General features: G+C 40.9%; 1 long non-coding RNA gene across 6 annotated transcripts in view; it reads right to left on the bottom strand.

The window, feature by feature from the left end:
- The window catches only part of LOC140500220 (uncharacterized), a 68,839-nt gene that overhangs the window by 41,139 nt on the left and 16,957 nt on the right, over window positions 1-10,743 (bottom strand). The window contains exon 4 of one of the 6 annotated variants that reach the window (XR_011965666.1): window positions 443-1,915. The exons of 4 other annotated variants lie outside the window; for them this stretch is intronic. This is a non-coding gene — a long non-coding RNA (uncharacterized lncRNA). One more of the 6 variants, XR_011965665.1, reaches the window with a different exon arrangement.

The following is a 10,743-nucleotide window of genomic DNA, read 5'->3' as shown; positions in this document are numbered from 1 at the left end:
CATTAGGCATAAATATGTATATGTATATGTATATGTATGTGTATGTGTGTGTTTGTATGTAAAGTCATTCTTTACATATATTTAAGTTCTTTCTCTGAATGCAGACATCATCTTCCTTCATATGGTTGTGGCCAAACAGGATTTATACCAGGAATGCAAAGATGGTTTAACATAAAGAAAACTATTAATGTAATCGATTATAACAATAATAAAAGTAAAAAAATATATATCCATAGGTGTAGAAAAAGCTTTTGATAAAAGTAAAACTCATTTCTATTAAAACACCTGAAACCATTGGTATAAATGGATTTTTTCTTAAATTGATAGAAAGTACTTACCTAAAATCATCAGCAAACATCATTTGTAATGAGAATTAGCTAGAAGCCTAGCTCCGTTTCAAGAACCCTAATCATATGACTGTAGCCTAGTGATATTAGCTTCATACAGAAGTGGACTAGTATGCTTAGATATTATATACAACATTTTCTCTTAGCATACAGTCAATAAGTAAATAAATAGTATTTAATAACAGCAAACACAAGGTATAATAAAGCAATGAAATGGAGGAGACACCTATCGCCTTGTAGGTTATATTTATATCCTCATGGGTCTGTTTCAGTCTTGTTGATAGGTAAAAGTGAAATGATTTTTCTGGAACTTCACCCACCCTTTACCAAGGAGACTTTATTTCTGCCTAGACATGAAGAGGAGATTGGGGCCATGAAGCTGGCCACTCTTCTATTCTCAGACAGTGATATTATATCCACCTGCCTTATTTTTTACAAAATTTTTTATTAAAAAATTAAAATTAAAATAAATTAAAACACATGCACAGAAAGAAGGTAGAGATTACCTAGAAATAGATATCAATTTAGAGTTAGGAATAAAGCCCAAACTACCTAAATGCAGGAATTTTCCTAACTGGGGACTCTGAGGGATTGAATTCACAACTTTTTGTCTAAAGTGGACGAGGACAAAAGCCACATAGATCTTAAAGATCATACTGCTTCTAGGGTTAAAATGAGCTACTTGTAGCAGAGTGGATACTGTTTGGATAGAAATTCTTTTATTCCCTCCAGGGCCTTCTCCTGGGTCCTTGTACAGTCCTGAAGCTGGAGGTCTCTCTACCTTAAAGAGGTCACATTCCCTGAGGCGACCCTTCTGCTGTGAGTCTCTGCTCCTGGCTGGAAGCATTGTTAGTGGTCCAGGCTCTCAGATGACAGTCTGAGGGGCATCAAGGTGGGGAGGGGGAGAATATCACACTCTGGGCTCCTCTTCCAATTCTTCCTCTGGTTACAGGTACAAGGGTCTGCCTCCTCCAAAGATTAACTCTCAACTGCAGCTTAATTCTACAACCACCCTTTGCTGGAATGTTCTTCTCTGATATCCATAGGCAAGGAAGTGAGTCTAATTCTTTCAACCAGTCCAAATTCATTTCATCATCTGATACTATTCAGGCTCAAAACACTTCACTCCTTCCCGATTCAATTAACTAGGTTGTTTGCACTTAAGTTGTGTTTTTGACTGGACAACTGATTCAAGAAAGGTGTCTAGGAATCATTCACAACTAGTTTACACATTTGACTGACTGATTAATTCAATCAAAGAAGTGTTCTCCCTTGATATCAGGACATGGAGAATCTTGTTAGTTATATTATTTGAGGCTGTTGTTGGTTGAGTTATTTCAGTCATTTCTAACTCTTTATGGCCCCATCTAGGGTGTTCTTAATACTGGGTACCAGAGTGCTCTGCCATTTTTAAGGGTGATGAACTGAGACAAACAGGGTGAAGTTGTTGTAGTTTCATGTTGTGTTGTGGAAGAACCATCTCCAAGAATTCAGAGTTAGACCACCTCTAATCCAAGTATAGGCATTTGTTGAGTTGAAACAGGCTAAGTTCCAAGAGAAACCAGCAACTTCAGAGAAAGTAAGATGGATTTTTATTGGGTAAAAATGCAATTACATAACAGAAATTATGAATATAAAAGGCAAGAGGGGTTTGTTAAGGGATTAGACAATGGAGGAGGGGTCCCAGCCACAGTGGAACCAAACATGCGATTATCCACAATGCATACAGAAAAACCCATTTGGGAGGGTATGTATGGTAATGATATTATAATAAGGCTCTCTAAGTTAGAAGTACACCTAAAGGACAGCTTTTGCTATTACTGCACAGGTGCCTACTTAGGGAAAGTCTCTTCTGTTGTTTTGGGGTCCATATCCTGCCTGGGCATCCTGGTGGCACTGCTTTCTGATTGGCTGAGTACTGTGGTCCTGTCTGAGACTAGACAGATGTGGCTATGGCTGATTGCATGGACACACCTGCTGTTTCTATGGGAAATATGCAGGTTCTTGTGAGTAGTGAGGCACATATGAAATTAGGATACTGAGTGTGGGTGGGGCAAGTGACTAGGTAGTGGCAGTGGGCCTGCGGTTCAGTAGGGCCTATAAGGAAGTTAGAATATTGGGGCTGGGGCCAGCTTTATTAAGATTCCATCAAAGTGACTTGCCCAGGGTCACACAGCTAGTGTGAGGCCAGATTTGAACTCAGGAACATGAGTCTTCCTGACTCTAAGCCACCTAGATGTCCCTATTTGAGCTTAGAGCAGGGGTAACACTGGTAACACTCCCCTGTTGATTAATTAATAAAATGATATATTGTCTTACAGTAGGCTTTTGGAAGGGAGCACACAAGCTGGTTTGGACTAAAATTAGTACTAAAGCATCTCAAGCATCACAAGGGATCTTCCCTCCCCAAGTGTGCCCATTTTATGACATATTAGGAAATTATATTGAAAGAAATATTATCAGAGGTTGTGTATTACAGGTTTCTCATAATCTTCCCCATTCCCCTCCCCTCCCCCACCCCATACAGCTCTAGAAGACATATTCTTGAGGGAGGTGGGGAATGTCTCTGTTTGTTTGAATTTAACTGTGTTTTAGAATCTGACAAATGGAAGGAGCCAGGGTTCAAAATAAGGGGGAAATTCCAGGGGCAGAGGAAGGTACAGATTAGAAGTTTCTCAATCAATCCTGTGATTTAGGCCTTCTGGAAAGTTTGGGCTGGGCTGCTCTGGGCAGGGGCTGAGAGCTGGGACACCCAATTCACTTTCATTCTGAAAGTCGTTGCCTCTAATAGGGGAAGGACTATACTGCCTGAACTCCCTCCTTCCTTCTGTGCTTTCCCTACGTCTTGCTTAGGGCCCCAGCTACTTCTTGGGGTACAAGGACACTGGGACAGTAATACAAGTTTGAAGTTAAACTGGTGTGTGTGTTCTTTCTCACTAGCTTTTTAGGAATTCAAGAGGCAGAACAGGGCTAGAAACCAAACAATTTCTTGACGGTTCCTCACTGACAACATTTAGCAAAACAAATAAGAAGCTCTCAGTAGGAATTTTCAAATCGATAAACACTCTTAAAGAACTGTCTTAACATTGCCCTCCAAACCTTTTTTATTTTTAAAAATCGATCAGTTTGTTTTCTAATTTGTAATGTTCTGCCTTCAAACATGGAGAAAATTTTACTGGCTTCCTGCTTTCATTCTGACAAAATTCCTTCATAAGTGACATGATGCAGTCTTGGCAAGCTCTTCCTCTGTTCCAAGCTCACCAAATCAAATTTTTGAACAATCTGTGTTACACCTCCTAATAAAAACTAATTTTTTCTTTCATGGCAATGAAAATTTGCTTCATTTTTATTATCAAGTACAGATAAATTGAAACTATTTGATTCTGTTATTTTTGCAAATAAAACCATTTAGTATGCTTTATTTTAAAATTCACCTTATGTTTCAATAGTATTTTTATAGGCACAGAATAATGATAGAAAGGCCCCAAAATATCTATAACAGGATTTTTTATAGTAGCAAAGAGCTGGAAACAAAGTAGGGGTCCATCAATCAGGGAATGGCTAAACATATTAAGGTACATATATATGGTACATTTAATGTTGTCTACTGTCCTGTAAGAAACAATGAATATAATAGAGAGAAGCACGTGGAAAAGCTTAAATGAATGATGCCTCTTGTCTTTACATCATAGTCATTTCCCATCCCAACCTCCCAGACTGAAAAACAATGAGTAAAACCATCCATTATAGTGTCTGACAATATATAAAATATTCTGTCCTAGAAGTCCTCCACCTCTCTGCCATGAAGGAAGTTTTTTCTATTTTCCCTTCCCCTTTCATTGGCTTTTTCCATTATTCAGGGTTCAGCTTCATTTGGTGATCTCTTTATTTACCGTGTGGTGGCTATGGCATCTATTATTCTCTCAGTTTGGTTCTATTTCTCTCTATATCTATTCATATAAACCATCCCATATTTCTCTTATTTCTTCATATTTGTCCTTTGTTAATGCACAGTAATACTATCAGACTCTTTTCATTCACTCTCCAACTGATGGGCACCACTTTATTTCCAGTTCTTTGCTCACATAACCAGTGCTATTAATATTCTGGTATATAGTGGACCTTTATTTCTGTCTTGACTTCCTTCCATCTGATCCCATATTTGTTTACTCCCTCAGTGAGAATATGAGCCCTTTGAAAGCAAGGACTGTCTTTTCTATTTGTACACCTAGTTCTTAATATAGTGCTTGTCACATAGTAAAGACTTAATACTTTTTCATTAATTCATTAAGATATATGCCCAGTAGTGGGACAGACATGAGTTGTCACTGTTTTTGTATAATTCCAAACTGAAATTCAGAACAGTCAGACTACTTTCCACCAACAGTGCACCAATATGCTTGTTTTCCCACAGCCCCTGACATTTTTTGTTGACTCTCCCAATTTAAATATGCACTAGAATCTTGCTTCCCATTCCTGACCCTTTTACTTAAAGCTAGGTGTCCTGTCCACTGGTCTGACCTTATCATGATCCCCCAGAATGTAGACATCCTGTCTCAAAACTCCCTCCTTATTTTTCTCTCCTCTACTCCACCCCACAGAAATGCCCCTTAGCCCCCTGGGTTTTTCCCCTTTGTCATGTCTTCCAGGCTAAGAATTCTGAGACCCTAGAAGGAGGCTCACCAGAGAGCTATTTGGAGCAAACTGGGAAAGAAAGGAGTGCTTGAATCAGCAGGAATGTGGACCAGATTAAAGGGTGGGAATGGAGTTTCATTTTTGTGCCCTGAACATAGCTTGGTATTAGTTCAAGTTCAAGAGTCTTCCATTTTATCCTTTATTTCATCTAGTCTGTCCCTATGTCTCTGGTACCATGTGGCTCACTATTATGTCACTGGTCAGACCAGATTTCCAGCCCTTAGACTAAAGAAAAGGGATATTCACTGTATTATATTCTAGTCTCACTTCCCTGTCATCATGGAGTAGCTTAGAGGTCTTGCTTCCTATGAGGGTAAGGACATTTTGACTCCTCCTTCCCAAAATCCCTACATCCTTTCAGGGGCAGGTAGGTGTTGCAGTGGATAGAGCACCAGTGGAGGAGTCAGGAGGACCTGAGTTCAAGTCTCACCTCAGAAACTTGCCACTCACTAGCTGTGTGACCTTAGGCAAGTCACCTAACCCCAATTGCCTCATCCTGTGTCATCTCCAGTCATCCTGAGGAATATCTGGTCACTGGATTCAGATGGCTCTAGAGGAGAAGTGAGTCTTCCACCTCCAGAGTGGCTTCTCATGGAACACCATGACTATAATACTTGAGATTCACCCTGAAACCTAACTTCCATCTTCATCTCCTCCATTCTCAATCCCAGAGTCTCAGAGCCAGAAGGCACTCAGAAGTCATCTTGTCAAAGCTGCACCCAAACAAGTGATCACACAGTTGCTACTTGAAGATCACCAGTGACTGGGAACTTTCTATCACCTGAGGCAGGTCCTTCTACTTTGGGACAAATCTAATTGCTAAGACATTTTTCCTTACATCAAGTCTAAATCCTACTTCTGCCCTCTAGGGCCCAGGCAAAAGAAATCTAATTTTTCTTCCATAGCCATCATCTCTCATTCAGATATAAACATTCCTAGTTCCTTTGACACCTATCCTCCTATGGAACTGTCACTAGTACCCATACTATGCTGGTTGTCCTTCTCTGGACACACAGCAGTTTTTCAAGTTCTTTCAAAAATATAAGAAACCCCACATTGAATACGATACTCCATGTATGATCTGACCAGGACAGATTACAGTGATCACCTCCTTTGCTCTGAACATGATTCATCTTCTACCATCCCGCTGTTCTGACAGAATGAAGAGGACTGCTAGGGAACTCTACCAAATTATACTCCTCCCCCATTTCCTACACCTAAAACTGCTTTTAGTTCCTGTATATACAATTGTTATCCTGGCCATCAAGACTGTTTCTGCCCCAGCCTTATATAATACTGTCCTAGAATAGGCCTTAGGGGACAAGTCTGCTATGGAACAGCAAGGAGAGGGACCCAGCATCTGCCTGTTATAATAATCATAACCATTCTTGCTTAACTTTTACAAAGCATTTTCCTCAAGCAGGCAGCACAGGTTTATTATCTCTTTTATAGCTGAGGAAACTGAGGCCCTGAGACTCAAAATAACTCGGCCAAGGCCCCAGAGCTACTGCACAGGTGCTGAGGTCACCCCAAGGCCAGGTCACAGGTTTTCCTACAATATTAAACATGAGGCTTCTCCTGCTATGGGTAGAGGTTCAGCTCTGAGGCCAACTGGAGGAGTTTCTGTTTCTTTTACAAAGACCTGTCATGTCATTGCTCAAAACTAACTGTTGGCACCCCTTGGCCTCCCTGGCAGGTTCAACCTTCTCTCCCCGGTGCTCAAGGCTCCATATAACTTGGAGCCACTCTAACTTTACAGTATTATGTTATTTTACTTCTCGTTATCTTCAATTAAGTGTTAACTCTGTTAGGGGCTAAGGTATCAGGAATACAGAGTCAAAAAAAATCTAAAAAATCTCTCAAAAAGTATACATTCTAGTGAGGGAACAGCCTGTGCTAAAGAACAGAGGCAGAAGACAGACTGTTTTATATAGGCAAGTAGGTCAATCTGCCTAGAATGGAGAGTGGGTGGGGGAGACTAAAGTACGCTGAATCGTAGCAATGTGGAAAGGCAGACTGGAGCCAGGTAATGAAGGATGTTTTATTTTTTGATAAAGGAGTTTTATCTTAAAGGAGATAGGGAACCACTGAATGTTCTTGAGCAAAGGGGAGAAAATAATTCAAACTATACTTTAAGAAATCCAGTTTATAATATGGAATGTTTTGTATGACTGTACATGTATAACCTATTCCAAATTGCTTGCCTTTTCAATGAGGGAGTGAAGGGAGGGAAAGAATGTGGTACTCAAAAGTTTAAAAAAGACAAATGTTAAGAATTGTTTTTACATGTAATTAGGGAAAATAATAAAATACTAAATAAATAATTTAAAAAAAGAATTTCAAGACTTCAGGCAAGTAGACCAGTTAGAAGGCTATCGCAATCAAGAGGTAATGAGTGCCTGATCTAGGGTGATGGTCCTATGACTGGAGAGAATATGTACTAGAGGGAGTGGAGTTAGAATAGATAAAACTGGACTTTTGATAGGACATGAGCACTAAAGGAGAGTATAGAGAGTGAGAAACAGAAGGTGACTGAAGTTGCACACCTGGATCTTGGAAGGTTTGTGGTTCTCTCAACAGAAACAAGGAAGTTAGGAAAAGAGATAGGTTCTGGGAGAAAGATAGGAGTTTTTCTTTGGACATATTGGGTTTGAGAGGCCCATGCAACACCAAGGGAGTAAATGACAGGAAACTGAAGAGAGAGAGAGAGAGTAAAAGAGAGAGAGAGAGAGAGAAAGAGAGAGAGTAAAAGAGAGAGAGAGAGTAAAAGAGAGAGAGAGTAAAAGAGAGAGAGAGAGAGAGAGAGAGAGAGAGAGAGAGAGAGAGAGAACTGGGCATGTAGATCTGGGAGTCACCTGCATAGAAATGATCATCAGAACTATGGAAGCTGATGATGTCACCTAGAGAGAATGCAAAGGGAGAAAGAGGAGAGAAAGAGAGCAGGGCCAGCAGGACTTTGATGATGAACTAGCAAAGACAACTGAGAAAGGCTCCACAGAGAGGTGGATGACCAGGACAGCAGTGTCAAGAAAATGGAGGGCAGAGACCCGTCAACAGCAGCAAAAACTTCAGAGTAGTCAAGAACATGAGGACTCAGAAGAGGCTTGGATTTAGTGGAAGCGAATGCTAATCCCCTTGGAAGAGGCAGTTTCAGCAGAGGGGTGGAATCTGTAAAGGGTCAAGAAGTAAGTGATTGGTAAGGAAATGGAGGCAACTGAAAGCAAGCAACATTTCACACATTAGGTCATTTGATCCTCACAACAACTCTGGGAGGTAGATGCTATTATCCCCATTTTATAGATGAGGAAACTGAGGCTGAGAGAGTTTAAGTGAAGGATCACATAGCTAGGTGTCTGAGGCAGGATTTGTATTCATCACCTGGCTATCTCAGCTTATTCTAGAAGTTTGGTTGTGAAGGAGAGGACAATAGTTTGGGGGGTTGGCAGACTCAAGTAAAAGTCTTTTTAAGGATGGTGGAGATATGGACATGTTTGTGGGCAACACGTAAGGAGACAGCAAAGAAAGAGAAAATGGCAATTATAAAGAAAGAGGGTGTGACTGGAGGGAAGATTTTAGAAGAGAAGAGAGAACATGATCAAGAGCTCAATTAGAAGGGCTGGTACCTTGGGCAAAAGGAGCACCCTTTCCTTAGAGATGAAAGCAAAAGGGAAGGCAGAGGATGACGTGGAAGGGATCTGAGGTGGAAAGTCAGGAGAAGAGGGAATTCCCAAGAGGCAGCCTCAGCTCTCTCAGTAAAGTATGAGGTGACGTCTTCTGCAAAGAGGGAGGGTAGCATGGGTGTCCTGAAGAGAGAAGATTTAGAGTAGATGCTCTGTGGCACATGTAATAGAGAGCCAGTCAGCTGAGAATAAAAGAAGGACCACAAAGCAGTGACAGCCAAGTTCAGGTGGTGAGGATAATCTAATGGTGAGAAAAGTTAGGGAGCAAAGAGGGTAAGGAGTAGGACCAAGTCAAACTGGCCAACCACAGCATCAAGAATTCGAAGGGAGGAAAGTGAGACCAGAGTAGGAGCTAGGGTCTGGAAAAGCAATGGGGGATGGAGAGAATGGATGTTGTCAGGACAAGGTACATACGGGAGAGACTCAGGGAAAGATGGAACAAGTCATGGTCCAAATAGCCCCTTCAGTGTTCTGGATCATGGAGATAAAACATTCCCAGGTGATAATGAGGTCCAGGGTATGGTCATCATTTGGGTGGCTGAGGTGGAAAGAGAAGTGCAGGGGATGTGAAATGAGGAGGCTGAAGATGTGGGAATCCTTCTCTAACACTACCCCACCCAGAGTCAGGGCCTCAAAGAACACTATGTCATTCTCTAATGCACTTATCATATTTTATTACATATGAGAGTTATCTGTTTTTGTGTCTTATCTCCTTCCCAGGCTGTAAGCTTCTTAGGGTAGAGATTGATCATTAGCTAAATTTTATATTTCCTCCAGCATTTAGCACAGTACTCAACACACAGCTGGCACTTAATAAGTGTCTATAATATGTATATTTTTGTATTTGACCCTCAACAATCACAAAAAAAAGAATGAGCTCATGTCTTGTTCTTAGCTGGAGGCTTCAGTAAATATACTGGTATTTCAAAGGGAAGTTCCTTTTTTTAATCTCTCAACTGGATCCCCTGGTTAGTGCTTGTGAGTGACAAGGAGCTGGGCATCCAGAGAGCTAGGACCCAGTATCTACCTTGGAGCAAGGCCCCACTCTGTTCTGGGTACTGTCTGCTGCTTCCTGTAGAACCATCCTGACGTTCTACTCCTATTTCCTCCTAGCTGCCAGGTCCTCCATGTCTGGAGCATGTAATGCTTCCTTTACAGGCCTTGATGCCTGCATCCATAACGGACATGTGCTTCACACTTCCAACAGACCCTAGTCCCCACAGCTTTTTCCTTCTTATAAAGGAAGGAATCATATACCAGGATCTTGCCTTCATAATAAATCCTCAGGAATTCTTTGGATAATAAAACTCCTAAAGCAAACTTAGGTGGCATGATTATAGCTAAGGGGAAGCCGGAGCTCCTAAGTTTACAAAACTTGGCATAAGCCATTCACTTTGCTTTCTATCTCCATGTATACTCACTTGTCCCCAACATGATTATGTCTTATTGCTGAGATCCTAGGGTGGATATGAAGGAGAAGCTTTGTAAATTTTTTCATTTTATTTTATTTTTCAATTAACAAGCACTTATTTTCTCTCTTTCCTCTCCCCCCATCGACAAGAATAAAAGAAAAACAAAGCCTTTGTCATAAATAGGCATCATCAAGCAAAATAGATTCTCCACTAGGACTTTGTAAACCTTACTGCATTAGGCAAAGGTTACTAGCGTTACTGTTCAGTATGTTTCTGTGCTCTTCCTCCCCTCCCCACTACTTGGCAGGGTGATGAATGCACACAATACCAGCCTTGGAAGCAAAGGCCAGATCTGAATCCCAGCTCTGCCAATTCCTTGCTATGTGGCCAGGGGCAACTCCCTTCCCCTGTCTCCCCCTCAGTTTCCTAAATTGGAACATGGTGGTAAGGATACTGCCTACTTCTCAGGGTTGTGGTGAGGAAAGGACCATAGAAGCAATACATTTGAAAGGGCTTTGAAAGAAATTGAGGTGCTACAAATTGCATTATCATTGTTGTTCTTGTTATAATGATAATAATAATTGCATCATTTAATTTTTTTCCTCCTCT

Source organism: Notamacropus eugenii, chromosome 1, assembly GCF_028372415.1.
Source record: "Notamacropus eugenii isolate mMacEug1 chromosome 1, mMacEug1.pri_v2, whole genome shotgun sequence".
Taxonomy (NCBI): domain Eukaryota; kingdom Metazoa; phylum Chordata; class Mammalia; order Diprotodontia; family Macropodidae; genus Notamacropus; species Notamacropus eugenii.
Note: the sequence above shows the minus strand (reverse complement) of the source record. Positions and strands in the feature narration are given on the sequence as shown.